General features: G+C 34.2%; 1 long non-coding RNA gene across 1 annotated transcript in view; it reads right to left on the reverse strand.

Moving 5' to 3' along the window:
• Positions 1-880: 880 nt before the first annotated feature.
• LOC141541216 (uncharacterized) overlaps positions 881-16,094 on the reverse strand; it is a 132,260-nt gene continuing 117,046 nt past the window's right edge. The window contains exon 3 of the long non-coding RNA XR_012481693.1: positions 881-1,231. This is a non-coding gene — a long non-coding RNA (uncharacterized LOC141541216). The remainder of the gene's footprint in view (positions 1,232-16,094) is intronic.

Genomic DNA, 16,094 nt, shown 5'->3' on the forward strand with positions numbered 1-16,094 from the left:
AAGAGTGTTCACAAATATTTTTTTTTTTTGTGGAGCAGAAGATGAAGAAAATTGTCATATGGAAAATTCCTTAATTGATATTGAGTTTCTCTGTAGCTTCCCAGAACTTTGAGAAGTTAAGTGACTTGCTTTTAGACCACAAAACTAGTAAATACTAAAGGCAGGACTTAAACTCAGATCTTGACTGTAACCCACTTATTTTGTTTTTATTCTTTTTTGAAGATATATTCTATTGCTTTAAGCAGAGAAATTATGTATTTCATTTTCCTCTCCACTTGCGTGACCTTTCTCAGGCTTCACTGTCCATTGCATAATATGTAAAGTTCTAGTTTTCATATCAAACTGCTTTTGTCTGTTTTATTTAACTGGAGTGACTTGTGAACTTTTATATTCTCAGCACTTAGCATGATGACTGGCACACTGCAGGCATTTAATAAATGTTTGTTCACTGAATGACAAACTTCAAATCCAAAATTATGAGTCTCTAATCTTATTTTATTGTCACTTATATGTTTCAAATCAAAGTTGCTGAGGTTCTTTTAGTCCACAAACTCTTAAGTAAGATCAGCATATGAAATCATGAACTTAATTCAATTGTGAAAGTTCTTTGCATAAAAAGCATCTTTTTTTCATGATAGTAGAAATATAGAAGTTTCACTCAGAAAATCTTGCCTTCATTATTATGACCTTTTTTGTGCTAAGAAATGGTTAGTAGGAAAAATAAATAAATGAATGAATGAATGAATAAACAAACAAACAAATAAATAAAATGGTTAATAGAAAAAGGGGGCTAGAAATCAGTTAGACAAATGTATGTTGAGCAGCCTTGAGGTGCTGACTTGAGGGGTGATTTAAAGGAAAAAGGCAATGGAAGGCTTCTCATCCACCTTTGGTGTCCATCTTTCACCTACCTTTCATCCGTGGCTTGAAGAAGCTGTAGCATGTGGAGTAGCCATATCCCATCTCAACAGACAGGCTAAACCAGGTTGAGGATAATTGACAGGTCTCAAACGTATTGGTGAATTATAAGGAAGTCTACCTAATTATATGAAGATGTCCCCCAGCAGAATGGGCAAATAAAAACAATTTGTTCCAAAGGCCATGAAATCAGCTGAAGCAGGTGCTGTGGAACATTTAAAACTTAGATTTCACTGGAGCCAAGGTCATCCACTGCATCCTGGGCCAATGCCAGTTGTTTTGACTTTTATCCTGCCATTGAATACCAGTGACTCTGGAAGAGAGAGTGAGATTGATGACTTTATGTAACTCTGTCTTGCTTAAAGCCAATTCACACACAAGTCAGGAAGATATCACCAGAGATATCATTGTTCTTTTTAGAAAATAAAGGTCAAATAACAACAACAACAAAGGAAGGGGAGTAACAGGACATTAGAAAAGAAAACATGGAAACTTGTACATGTAGTAATAATATTAATACCTACAAGTTTCTACTTTTCATATTAGACTCATGTCTTGTATATGTTTAATTCCATGAAATCAACATTAATTGAGCACTCATTTGGTATAGGAGCATTGATCAAAGAGCTCTGTGATAAAGGGATGTGAGCCCCCAAGGAACATGTTCATACTCTCCACTGGAAGATATAGTTAAAGGGTTGAACAATGAGCTCACTTCCTTATAAATTCATCAGCTCCTTTGATCAACTCTCTCCACATAGATACAAAGAATTGCACTTAGTGATAGAGAATTACTATAATAATTAGAATTAAATTGAGCTTTTTGGGAAAGCTTCTGGGAATAGAAAATTTTTTTTCTTTTTATAATTATGAACTTGATCAATATCAGCAAAAAAACAACATTTTCTTATATAAAGAACAGAAAAAGAAGACTACGTATAAAACCAAGAATTTCTTTCATATACACACATACACACTTATCTTGGGAGAGATAGTTTTTAAAAATAATTCAAATTTAACATGGCAGTTTTAATATTCCCTATTTATTCTCTGTCTACTTCTGGTTTTTCTTCTGTTCTGTTTTGAATATTTTTTAAATGATTTTGCCCATTTCACTCTTTTCTGGATATTTTTGATGATTTTAACAATTTTTAATGATTTTTGAAGTGATCTGATTTTAATGATTTCTTGTTGTTCTTTCTTTTCCATCTTTTTTTGTTAAAGGATTCCTATCAATATTCCTAGTTCCTCCTCAACTCTTTATCCCCTTGAAAATATTTTAAAAATAGCTTTTAAATATGTAAAGGTGACCCTGCATTGCCATGGAGATGCTTCAGCAGCTGGTTACCCTTCCCAGAATGCACTAGTACTTAAAATGTTATATAATTGGGACCTCCTCCTTTGCGCAGATTTCTGAAGTTATCCCTTTTTTTGTGTTTTTCTCTAAGAAATCCCCACAGAGCCATCCCAGAAGTCCCAGATCCAAAATGTCACCAGCTAGTAGATTATAGTGGGCATTTGCTTGAGTATCCCCATCAAAACACCAGGTTACATTTGTATAAGCATTCAAAACAAATCTACTTATTGGCTAAATCTGAAAATGTAAGTCTTATTCTATATCTTTAGACTGCCACCAGTTTGCCAAGAAATCATGGAAACAATATCCTTTGGGAGTCCTGATTGGTTGTTTCATTGATCATGGTTCTTAATTCTTGCATTATTGTTTTCCTTGATATTGTAGTCATTGAGGAGCAACTAGGTGGTGCAATGGATAGAGCACCAGCCCTGAAGTCAGAAGGACCTGGGTTCAAACCTGGCCTCAGACACTTAACACCTCCTAGCTGTGCGACCCTGGGCAACTCACTTAAACCCAATTGTCTCAGAAAAAAAAAAAAAAAAAGATATTGTAGTCATTGATAAATTGTTTTCCTGGTCCTCACATTGCCCTGTGGCAGTTAGTAAAAGTCCTCCCAGGTTTCTCTGCATCCATTCCTTTCATAACTTTATCATCTCCATCATTTCTTTTGTTATAATGATATTCCATTATATTTATATATCATAATTTTTCAGTCATTCCCCAATTGATGGGTACCCATTTTGTTTCAGGTTATTTGTTACAATAAAAAGGTCTGTTACAGTTATTTTTTTTTCGATAATGTTCAAGACCAGGAGTGATAGTCCTACCAGACTTGACTCTTGTTAGTCTACATCTTGAGCACCATGTTTTTGGTAAGGCATTGATAAATAGGAGAATACCTACAAGAGAGTTAAAAGGGGATAAATTAACGTGGTATTTCAACTTTCCATTAGAAAAAAATGGGTCTTTATAACCTGGAGAAGAAAACACAGCTACTATGTCTACTGCCAAAGTTTTAAAGTACTGTACCTTGGAAGAGAGATTAAATCAATTCTGCTTAGTACCTAGGGGATAAACTAGTAGCAATGGGTAAGAGTTGCAGGAGGCAAGTTTAGGCTTAATGTCATGGAAACCTACTAATAATCCAAAGGTAGAACGAGTTATTTCAGAAAGTAGCTGCTACCTCCTCCCATTGAAAGTCTTCAAGGAAAGACTGGATAATGGTTTATTGGGGTATGTTGTAGAAGTCAGATATGAACTAGATGGCCTTTGGAGTTCCTTCAAAATCTGAAATTCTGTGCTTCCACTCCTGAATGTCTTACTACTCTGTAAAGCTACTAAAGTCTAAGATCTCACTATTGGTATAATCAGATCAGCAAGATGGGCTGAAATATCAAGAGCAATGACTCAGAATCTTGGATAAGCCATCTTGAGCAAATCCATTTCTCACAGTCATCTTGGAAAGCTGAATATAAACTCTAATTGGTTTGCCTATCAGAATTATTTATCTTACTTTAAAGCTCAGCAATGCATTGCTGCCATTTTCTATAACCTTCTGATGTGGTTCTTAGATTTCTTTATCTCATTTTTTCCCTTTATCTTGTTGACATACCAGATAGTTCTGGAAAGCTAAAGCTGAAAATCTCTCAATTCAGAATTGAAGATTCTCTATGGCTCACTTTCCTTTCCTTTTTGAAAGTCATAATGTATAATCTACTTTATCTAAAGAACAAACCATGAGACAAAAGGACCTTGTAAGCTTCCTGACAAGGGTCATACATTGACCTCAGAGTGGAAAAAGCCCAAGGATTTTTCCCCTTACAGAATTGTCTCTCAGATTCCATTAGAAATCCAATCAAGAATGAGAAGTTCCTGACTTTTAAATGTGCTTGAAGTGATTTGTGAGTTGATTGCTGTGTTAAAACTGAATCTTGTTCCGGTCCACCTGACCACCTTCTCACCATTTAGTCGGTATAGTAAGTTTATAAATAATCAGTATAAAGTATCAACTTTCAGTCATTTTTCAATAATACCTGACTCTTTGTGACCCCATTTGGAGATTTTTTGGCAAAGATACAGAGTGCTTTGACATTTCTTTCTCTAGCTCATTTTACCGATGAGGAGATAGAGGTAGAGAAAATTATGTGACTTGTGCAGAGTAACATATTTATTCTGAGGTCAGGTTTGAATTCAGGAAGATGAGTCTTCCTGATTCCAAGCCAGCACTCTACCCACTGCTCTATCTAATAGTTCTAAGTAACAACAAGAAGAAAGTTTGACAAGTGGTCATGGAGAATGGGAAAGAACTAAAAGGACTGACCAACAATAAAGATTACAAAGAGGAACCTAGAAGTCACGTATAGATTGTCCCAAAGATCAAAGGAACATAAATTGCAAAGAGTATAATTTATAAACCAAAATTCACATACTTAAACTATGTGATAAATCAGGGGAAGCCATCTATTGTTTATTGTCAGTACCTTTTGGTCCTAAGATATACAAATCTCTGATGAGGTCCAGATATCTGCAGTAAGACCAGCAAAACCCCTAATGGTGCTGATAGTTTTGCAATAATGTGGACTTTAAAGTTTTATAGGCAATTTTGACATTCATTTTTATAAGATTTTGAGTTCCTAATTTTTCCCCCTCTCTTCCTCTTTGAGCTTTCTCCTCCCCAAGACAGCAAGCAATCTGATATGGATTAAATGTATAGTCATTTAAAATATATTTCCATATTAGTCATATTGTGAAAGGAAAATTAGAACAAAAGAGAAAAAAAAGCAAGAAAACAGATAAAAAGGTGAAAATATTATGAAAATACAGTTTCCATAGTTCTCTCTCTGAATGCCTTTGACATTTTCTATCCCAGATCTGTTGGAATTGTCTTAAATCATTGTTTTACTGAAAAGAGCTAAGTGAGATGACTTGGATATATAAATGAAATGATTCCAAGATGACATACATAATCTGTTCTCCATTAAAACCCTATAAAAGTAAAACATCAAACTATTGTGCAGCCCAAGTCCCATTACTCTTCCATCCCCATCTGGGTCCATCTATTAGTGCTCCCAATTCTAATCCATGATTATATGAATGATTCTCTGAACCTCTCCCCCTCCACATCCTCTTCCCTATGCTTCCTGCCTGCCTTCTCTGCCTTGTGCCCATTCCTCCTCCTGTATCCCTCCACCTGCTTTTTTTTTAATTTGCTTTTTGCAATCTTTACATTCTCTGTGCCTTATTAAAGTGTGATTGAAGCATTACTCCCCACTGCCATCATGGTCTTTCCAGGCACATACTCAAAGAACTGGGTATGCCTACCTTAATTCATAATTACATAAATTAATTAGCAATTCAATAGTTCTCTAAAAATCCAGTGTGATGGCATTCTTTCTTGAACAAATATTCATTTGTATTTTCAAAAGCATATAGTTATCAGAGAGCAGCAAAAGTTTATAAATATTACAAAATCACAGAATTCACCTACAAGAGATCTCAGTGGCCAGCTAGTCCCACATACTTGAAAAAAGGATCCTTCTACAACATTTATAACTCAAACTTGGGGATTTAAAATCTTCAGCAAAAGGGAACTCATTACCCACTGAGTCAGCTCATTATTCTTTAGGATGATTCTAATGGTTAGATAAGTTTTCCTGACATCAAACACCAATTTGTGACTTCAACCCATTGCTTCTCATTTTTCCCTCTGTGGCCAAGCAGAACAAATACAATCCTTCCATCCTTTCAAATATTTGGATGCAGTTATCCTCTTCTTTCCCCTTCCATCCCTTCTTCTCTCCCCATTCCTCACAAACATGTTTTTTTTTTTTCTCCTACAATCTCAACATCCATAGCTCCTTCAACAATTCTTCTTATAATATAACTAAACTGAAAGCTACATCATAATGCGTTTTTAAAGTTCAAGGTGTCCAGGAATCTTGGTGTCTGGCAATCTGAGAAATGAGACCATTCTAGATTTTACAGATGTCTGGATTCAAGAGTAAGGGAGGTAACCCAACAGTAACTGAGACAAAGACTCATCCTGCTATTATACAGTACTTGGTGCCTGAGTTCACTATCCACAGACATGGAAGTATTATAATGGAAACTGAATTATCATGGTGTTGTAGAGAAGTATTTGCATTTTTGTAATTGCTATGTATTAAAAGTATATATCTTTAATATCTAGCTTAGTAGAAATAAATGCACAGCATTCTTCTTATTCCTTTTTTTATTTCAGGTCCTATTGATTCGATTTGCAAATTCCCCCATACATTTTAAAATTTGCATTCATTAGAGCCAGTAATAATACTGGCACATAATCTGGAAACAGATTAACACTCAGTAGTAAATTTTGGCCTTAGAAATGATAGATGATGGCACACAATAACAGCTGCATAATCCAAAACCTCAGAATTTAAACTACCTTTCAATATTTTTACCTTTTTATTTAAAAAAACCAAACAAATGAGCAAAAAATCCAAACATTTTTCTATGTTTCTCCTGGGAGTTAAAATTCACAGTATGGATCTGTGATAGCAATATTCAACATAACTATACTTTAATACAATGTTTCTATATAGTTATCAGAGAGCAGCAAAACTTTATAAACATTACAAAATTATAGAATTCCACCTGCAAGAGATCTCAGCTAGTCCCACTCACACTTGAAAAAAAGATAATCCTTAATATCTTTAAAGATGGGGAATAATAAACCATCCATGCACTATTATTAATCAATCAATCAATCAACAAGCACTGATTAAGTACCCACTATGTGCTAGATACTATACTAATTACTGGAAATACAAAGATAAAAAACGAAAATAATCTGATGGGCTCTCTCAACCTCTCAAGGATTCAAGTTCAGTTCAATTCAATAAAGATTGTGTGCCAAAAACTGTGATTGGCAAAAAAGATACAAAATAAAAATTAAAACCATACCTGTCCTCAAGTAACTTCAGGTTCTATTTTGGCGAAAGAGGGGAAAGAAGTTAACATTCACAAAGATCATAAGTGAATATATATAAATAAATATAAAACATAAACACAATATGTGAAAATACTAATTACAGATATGTAATTATATATTATGTGTTAGATATAAATTCTCAATAAATATATAACCATGTATTTATATGTAAATATATCACTGTGTATTTAAATATATTAACATATAAGTATGGAATTATAAGGTATATGATAAACCACATAAAATATATATTTTAATATGTGTGAATGAGAATGTGTGTCAGGTGGCTGTGGGTTCACTTTTTCAAATGAAGGATAGCAATGTTATATCTTCCCCTAAAAGGCATTCCTGTTCTAGAGGCATCCCTGAAGTATTAGGTGGCTCTTCTCTGATACTATCAGTTTGATCCCACTTCCTAATATATTCCCTTCCCCCTACTATTAGTGCCTACTGAATAGTGCCTCAGTTCCATTTAACCACTTAACTTTTACAAAGGAATATTTACTTTGAAGATATATTAGTAACAAAAATGAAAGTACTTCCCTACAACACAATGGTAGTTCAGGCTTTATTATACCATTTCCATGTTTTGGAATAATGGACTCAAACCTACAGTTGGGCTGGCTTCTTCATTCCTCAACCCTCTAAGCATCATTGTTGGGATAGCTATAATAAAACCCAGAATGGACTCAACTCTCAGATTGCCAGATACCAAAATGCCTGGATGCCTGGATACCTTGAACATTCAAAACTTATGTTAGGTTTTCAGTTCAAAACTCACAAAGTCAAAATCTTCAATTCCTCTACTGACAAATGCCAAGACACATGACTGAGGTTAATTTTTACAGGGTCATATATTAGTCTCAGCAGGCAAGGTCACAAGGCTTCTCCAATTTCAGTATTATTTCTCTTCAGACAATAAACGAAAATGACTTAAACCAAGAGCCACAATCTCCCTAGAGAGTCGAATTTTCTCCTCGGACAATACTCGAAAATGATTTAAACTGAGAACTGAGTCTCTCTAGAGAAGAGAATGCTGAGGTTGATTAAGGACCTTTGAATGTACCCTCAGCTCCAAATCCTCAACTTTAGTCAATCACAGAAGCTATTGTCCATTCTCTGACTAGCAGACAAGAATCAGTTACAGAATATTTATGCTCCAGTGTCCTTCAAAGTTACATAATACATACGTTCATACATGTATATATACAGTATTTACAAAATAGAGGTAGATTCTAATAACTAAGAAAGGCTAAGATAGGAAGGGGCACTTGAGCTCCAATCTTTTCTGGAGTTCTGAATGCAAAAATGCAGAGATAAAGAGAGTGGAAGTAGGAGAGATGGAATATATATGGGGCACTGAGTAGGTTAGCATGTCTGAAATAGAGAGTATTTGAAGAGAAATAATATAAAATCAGGCTGGGAAGGCAGGTTGGGTGCAGATCATGAAGTGTTTTAAATGCTATACATTTCTAGAAGGAATACAGAAATGAAGTGTCTAAACTAGATGACCTCTAAGAACCAAGTTCTAAACTTACATTGAAGATGATAACAATGATGGTAATGGTGATGGTAATAATATTTCACCAGATACTATTTTCAGTTTATTTATCCAAAAAAGGTTTTCCAGAGAATTAGAAGCATAGACAGCATGCCCTTCCACGTTTCTAAGCATTCTTGGCTAAAGAGATGGCTGGAGATAAGGTCAACTCAAGTCCCTATAAATAATAGTCATAGCAAGGAATAAGACAATTATAATCAGATAAAAGTTGGGTTGGAAATGGGTATGCTGGAGACAGTTCCGATTGACTCATAAGAGGAGATAGTTAAATTTTCAGTGTGAACTTTTACACCTCAGAAACCAACCTACAAATCAGAGCTTGATTTATTGTATTGCTGATAGTCTAGACTAGGGGGTCAGCAAATTTCTTCTTTAGGACTTATTCCATCCTGCCTGGTTTTGTATGCCCTAAGAACTAAGATTTTTTTTTAACATTTTGAAATACTACAAAACTATTTAATTTTTTGAAAAAATGATTCTTATCTGTACAAAAACAACAATGAAGAGAACAAAAACAGGCCAAGGAGTGATAGTGATTGCAGACTGCTTACACTAGAGTTAAGAAAGTGATAGAGAAAATGCTAATAATGCAAATTAAACTTAAACTTGAAAGTATGTCCTGCCTACATTTTTTTCCTTAGAAAGCCAGTTGTTAAACATTTACCAGCACATCCCTAGTTGAAAACATATGTGTGCCATAAATTAAGCTAAGTTTTATAAAAGATATCCTTTTTTTGGTTCAAAACACAAAAATCTCAACTTTTTTGAGGCAGTTATCAATGTCCTCTTACTTTCCTATAATCCATCACCTCTGGAAAATTCCCCAAGCACATATCCTTGGAGGAGATGCCCCTTTTTCATTTTCCTCCAATACTGGTGAGAACTTCTAGAGTAGTCATTTCAATAAAATCCAATTTCTTCCCTATTTTCTAGAGATCAGCCAGCACAGAATCAGTGCTGTGCAATCAGCTCAATCAATGAGCTAGGGGGTCAAAAAGAAGACAACGTTCTGCTTCTGAGGACATAACTTTTTGGAAAGATATCATTTGACCAGAAGCAGGATGATGTCAGAGAAATAGCACTGGTTTTGAAGTCAGGGGCCCTGGGGCCGATTCTCAGCTCTGTCTGTCAATAAGTCCTTGTGAGACCCTAAGCAAATCAATTCCTCCTCCGTGTCCCCACCTGTAACATGAAAGAGTGACATTTGATGATCCCTAAAGAATCTTCCAGCTCTGAAATTCTTTTTCTCAAAGCTAGACATGCTTCCCAGGTTCAGATGATGCTTGACCCAATGGCCCTTCCCTATCAGAAATCTGATCCATGCGGGACCGATCCTAACTTCAAAGGGCTTTCAGTGAAGCATACTTCCCTCCAATCCAAGAAAAAGTCATTAATTATAGACATGAAATGAGGCATATGTTGTCTGGCATGGCCAATGGGCTGGTATGTTTTGCTTAACTGTATTTCTTAGTTACAAAGGAGAGTTGGAGAGGAGATGATTTAGGGAGAGAATACATTTTTTAAATTAATAAACTATATGTTTTATTGTTGTTTACAAAAGAAATCTTCCTGAAGCAAATCAAAGGTACCTTCATGGTCTGGTGTTTGTGTGGGTGTTTTCAGTACAAAGGATCTCACTCCGTTCTAAAAACTCTAAGAGATGCTGTTTGTGGTAGGTCTTTGAAAGTGAGCCAAGGGCATTTGTCCTGTCCCAGTCTGCCCAGTATCAACAGGTACATAGAGTTCTATCATCAACCATTAAAAGGCAAGAGCTGTCCTTACCATCTGCCTCATTGCTCTTCACTAGCTAATGTTTTGTGTTCCCTGTTTCAGTGTGAGAGAACAAAATGTTTTCTTTATTCCTGTCTTGGTTGAAGTGGTATTTTGCTTTTGTTTCTGTCAAATGTCAGATGATCTGCTTTATTTCTTCAATACATAGATGTATTATAGAATATGTGTTTGTATATGTTACTGGTTATAGTTCAGCAGCCCTGGCAGCAAAGGAAAATTTCAAGACCCTTTTTTCTCCCCAGCGTCCAGAAAAAAAATAAAGAAAAAAAAAAAGAGCAGATTTGATGATAGGAAACAAGATATAGGGAATTAGCATTAAAGTCTCATCAAACTTAAGCCAGGAGGACAATGAAAACTTTTGCTCCATCTCATTTTTTCTGGAGATCTTCCTGATCTTAGCTTTTTCCTGTCATCATGAACATAAATAAGCACATGCCTAGAACTTAATAGAAATTAGGTGATGAAAGTTTGTTTTTGTTGAAGCACAGGGTGTTAAAGCACCCCATTGATTCCATCTAAAGTTCTTAACATGGGGTCTATGAACTTGTTTTTGTTTTTTGTTTTTAATATTCAGATAAAATTTTATATATAATTATTTCTCATTCTCTCTACATGACTAGCCTATCTCCTTTTTCATTAATACCTTTCTTTGATGACATATTTTATTCTAGTTCTTTTTCCTAATTCCTTTTTTGTAATACGTTGATGCTTACTCAAACCTCCTGTAAGATTCTCCATTGATACATCTTCAGAGATCACAATGTTCTAGAGCTCAAAATCATATAACAACACCAAAAGAATATCAACATTTATGGGATAGTCCTGCAAGTCTATCTAACTAGACACATAAAGGAACTACATATATAAGAATAGACTAAATAGATGATAAATATTAATTCCCCATGAGTAGACTGTGTTGATATAATAAAAATGGTTGCATATATATATGTGTGACTTTTTATTCAGTGCCATACCAACAAATTACCCAAGTATTACTTTAGAGAACTAAAAAAAAAAAATATAAGCCAATCAACAAACATGAATTAAACACCTACTATGTGTCAAGCCCTATGTTAAGCTCTAGAATTTATTGGAGATTTCATAAAGGGTCAAAAATCTCAAGAGAAATAATTGGAAAAACAGTTGGAAAGAAGAGGATCTAGCAGTCTCAGATTTGGAACTATGTAACAATAATCATCAAAACTATTTGTCCATAGTCACAAAATGGACAGGTTAATCAGTAAAATAAAATATGCAACATACAAAAGCAAATGAAGACATAGGAGCCTAGTGTTTGATTACTCTAAAATCCTGGGATAAGGACTCATTTATTTGCCAAAAAATTGCTTGAAAAATTAGAAATCATTCCAGCAGAAGTTAGGTATAGTCTAACAAATTATACATAAACAAAGAAAAGTTTCAAAAGTATATATGATTTTAGATTTAAAGATTACATCAGAAAAAAGAAAAGCCAGGAAGTAAGGACTTTTTAGATAGGAGAAATGTTCATCACCAGACAAGGAACAGTGAGGATCACAGAAAATAAAAAGAGCAATCTTGATCATATTAAATTCAACAAATTTTTGCACAAATGAAATCAATGCAATTAACATTAGAATAAAAAACAGTTAACTTGGAAATCAACAAGTTTTTTCTGATAAAGGTCTCTTATCTTAGGTACACTACGTAATTGATTCAAATTTATAAGAACCAGAGGCATTCCTCCATAGTTAAATGGTAACTATTCATACACACTCACACCCACACACACACACACACATATATGAAAAAGGAATGTTTCAAATGAAAAAAAATGAAGCTGGCACTAGCCATATGAAAATATGTTCTAAATCAGTAATAATTAGAAAAATGAAATTTAAAATAGCTCTGAGGTTCTGTCTCACACTTATCAGATTGGCAAAGAAGATAAAAAGCAAAATAACAACTGTTGGATGGGTGTGGGAAAGCAAGCATATTATACACTGTTGGTGTATCTGTGAATTGTTCCAGCCGCTCTGAAAAGCAATTTGGAATTATTTCCCCAAAGTTACTAAGTTATACATACTTATGACCTGGTGATATCACTACTAGGTCTATACCTTCAAAAAAAAAAAAAAAAAAAAAAAAGAGGAAAAGAACCCAGATGTAACAGCTCTATTTGTTATAGCAAATAACTGAAAGCTAAGGAGCTATCCATCTTCTGGGGAATGGCTAAGTAAATTATGGTATGCAAATATAATGACATATTATTATACCATAAGAAATGAAAAAATCATAACTTCAGAGAAACCTGATAAGACTTATATGAACTGAGACAGGGTGAAATGAATAGAATCACGAGAATTTGTCCAATGACAACAGCATAATAAAGAGAAACAATTTTCAAAGATTTAAACTCTGTTATTATTGCAGTGACCAACTATGATTTCAGAGGACTAATGAAGTATCCTACCACCTCCTGATAGAGATATGATGGAGTTAAGTTACACATTAAGACATATCTCTTTTGGACATGACCAATGTAGGTATTTATTTTGCTTAATTGTGGCTTTTTCTTATAGGAATTTTCTTTCTTTTTCTTTTTTAAATGATGGAAGGAAGGATGGGAGAGAGGGGGGAACTAGGAATGGGATTTTTAAAAAAAGAAAAAGAAAATAAGAAAAATAAATGCACAGAAAAGAAAATAAAGAAGACTAAAAGGAATAACAGGCAAGTAAGATAGCTTTGAGAAACATAAGATAAATTATATATATATATATATATGTATATATATGCATACACAAAAGCAATCTGTACATAATAAACAAACTTCCTTTTCTGTTCCACTGAATATATATAAATAGTCCTTTTATTTAGGATTTACTAGGTTTTGACTTTTAAAAAAAATACAAAAAAAGAAAAGCCTGGGTCTCTGTTTCAGTATCAGTAAATGGCACTGGTAGAGGCTAGAGGGGTCTGATTGTCATTATGGCTGAGTAAAGGAGGAGAGAAATCCCATGGGAAACTGGGAAATTGTTGAATCAAGCATGAAAGAGGCAAAAGTTATAAAAACAGATCAATTCTGTCTCTGGTTCTCCCTTTCCATCCTAAATTCATGCTTCCTAGAATCTTTTCCTAAGTCTGTGGGTAACCTTCATCTTTCCTTCCTGAAATCACTGGTTTCTCAGGAAAGGATTATATGCCATTTTTATCTTCAAGAAAGTTAAAATTAATCCATCAGGGTATTTATATTTAAGCATCAAGAAATCAGTAAGCATTTAAGTGCCTTCTATGTCACAGGTTTGGGGGAATATAAAAACAGAAATGAAATAGCGCCTGCCCTCAAAGAGCTTACATTTATGGGATCACAGATTTTTTTAGGGACCATTCTTAAAGAGAATCTAGTAACAGAATCATAGAAGACTGGAAGAGATCTTAGAAATCACTGAATTTAGGAGAGCTGTGGACCTATTTTAAGAAAATTTTATTTTGATAATTATATTTCAATATAATTGTTTTGCTTTGTAATCATAATAATATTAATGTAATTAATACATAATTTTATGTATTAAAAATATTACCCTAAGAAGGGGTCTGTGAACCCTAGACAGCCAAAGGCCCAGATGAATGTCTGAATGATTATACTAGATATAAAAGCAGACACAAAGCAAGATTAAGAAACCCTGATCTTGTCCAGTTTCCTCATTTTAAAGATAACAAAACTTATGTCTCACAGACATGAACAACTTGCTCAAAGCCACACAAATAGAAAGTAGCCACTTTGGAATTAAAGCTCACTCCAAATCCCACATGTCTCTCCTGTTTAATTATGTAGTGAAAGTCTGGGTTCCCCATGAAAGAAAATTTGAAATTAATTTGAATTTAGGGGCTCAGTTAGTCACAGAGAGTTCTTTCCCATGCCTCTGAAATCACTTCATCAGAAAGTTGCCTGATCAATAATAATTTATGTTGGCTTGACAACTTTTGAAAATCTATCTCATGGAGTTGGCTGTTTTCAACAATGAGGTGATTCAGGTCAGTTCTAATAGACTTGTGACAGAGAGGGCCATCCTCACCAAGAGAAAGGAGAATGTAGATCACAACATAGTATTTTCACCTTTGTTGTTTGCTTGGTTTTTTTTTCTCATTTTTTTCCTTTTTTGATATAATTCAAAAATTTGGAACTCAAGGTTTTGCATGTATTTTGAAAAATAAAAATAAACTATCTCAAAACTGCACTATGAAATGCTAAGTGAAGGATTTTCTGATCATTGAAGAAATTCAAAGAATTCCAAATCACTTAGTAACAGTACTTGTCTAGATTGTAGGATGAATCTTTAAACGTCTTTAGATGTAGGTAGGCTGTCCCAACGGGGTGATTTATAGAATAGAAGCATTGTGGAATACTGAATAGAGAGAATCAGGAAGATATGTGTTCAAGTCCTCCATTTTTTACATATTGGTTATGTGACATTAGTCAAGTTGCTTAATCTCTCTAGACAACCTTGTAAGATACTAAATTGTAGAAAAGGTGTGCACCTTCACTGATGGAAGGAATTTCCTTTTATGGGAGTGTCCTAATCCTATTTATACAACACCCTTCTTATTGTTTGTATTTAATTAAGCATTCCCAACTTTCTCCAAGGAGCTCCAGCAAGCCCTAAACCTAAGATCAATAATACTAAAGCCTTTCTATCACTTTTCCAGAGGTGAAAGAATAGGAGCTGTCAGATATATAGCAGGAAATAAAAATGTTTGATTTTTATTCAGTATTTATTACTTCTCAGTATCACAAATGAAGAAGTTAATAGATTTTCTTCTTTTAAAAAAAGTTGATATATATATATATATATATATTTTTTTTTTTTTACATATATCACCTTCATTTTCAAATGTATCCTTCCTACCCCAATGAGGCCATCCCTTATAACAAAGATTTTTAGAAGAGGAAAACAAAGTCTCTTCAACAAAACTAACCACATGATACTGAGACTGAGAGTATATGCAACATTCCATACCCATAATCCTGCATCTCGAAAAAGAAGAAAAGGAAAATTTCTTCATTTCTTCTCTGGGACCAAACTTAATCATTATTATTACATAGCCTTTAATTTCAGTTTTTTCTCCTTCCCATTAATATTGAGTGGGTCTCAGTATATAGTATTTGACAAAGTCACTAGCCTCGCTTTCTCCTCCAAAGCTGCCTGGATCCAGTGGCAAAATATAGATCAGGATAACTGAAGATGGCCCTGGAAGCAGTGGGAGACAACTTTTTAAAATTAAGATCTTTAACAGGTCTCAGTGATTAAAGCAAGGTAAGAAATAAGGGAAATAATAGTGTCTTTTACATAGTCAAAAAGAAATCAATCTGGGAAGGAAAGACTTTTAAGATTTCTGGCCAGAACACAAAAAACTGCTATTTACATTCACTCTGAGCCAATCAGAGCCCAAACAATGACTAATTAGGCTATTGTTGTCCTATTTATGAGAGCCAGAATGATTTGAGTTTAAGGCAT

Source organism: Sminthopsis crassicaudata, chromosome 4, assembly GCF_048593235.1.
Source record: "Sminthopsis crassicaudata isolate SCR6 chromosome 4, ASM4859323v1, whole genome shotgun sequence".
Classification (NCBI taxonomy): Eukaryota; Metazoa; Chordata; class Mammalia; order Dasyuromorphia; family Dasyuridae; genus Sminthopsis; species Sminthopsis crassicaudata.